This window comes from Hyalella azteca, unplaced genomic scaffold (assembly GCF_000764305.2).
Source record: "Hyalella azteca isolate HAZT.00-mixed unplaced genomic scaffold, Hazt_2.0.2 contig15239, whole genome shotgun sequence".
NCBI lineage: Eukaryota > Metazoa > Arthropoda > Malacostraca > Amphipoda > Hyalellidae > Hyalella > Hyalella azteca.
The window spans coordinates 16,410-16,613 of record NW_025945096.1 but is presented as its reverse complement, the minus strand read 5'-3'; positions in this window follow the sequence as shown (position 1 = coordinate 16,613).

Sequence of the window (204 nt, the reverse complement as noted above, 5' to 3'; positions counted from 1 at the left end):
ACTGCAACGGGTAACATTTTCGTCTTCTTTGTCCATAAATCTGGAGATACATTGCCACATCGAGAGATCACAACCTAACGCCAACTCGCAGGTTGGGTTGGTTCGCCCAGGTTCCTTTTAGATCAAAATGCTATCTAAAAAAAGGAACTTGGCTGACTTAACCCAACCTAAGAGCTTTTTGTAAAATTTCGATGAACAATCCGA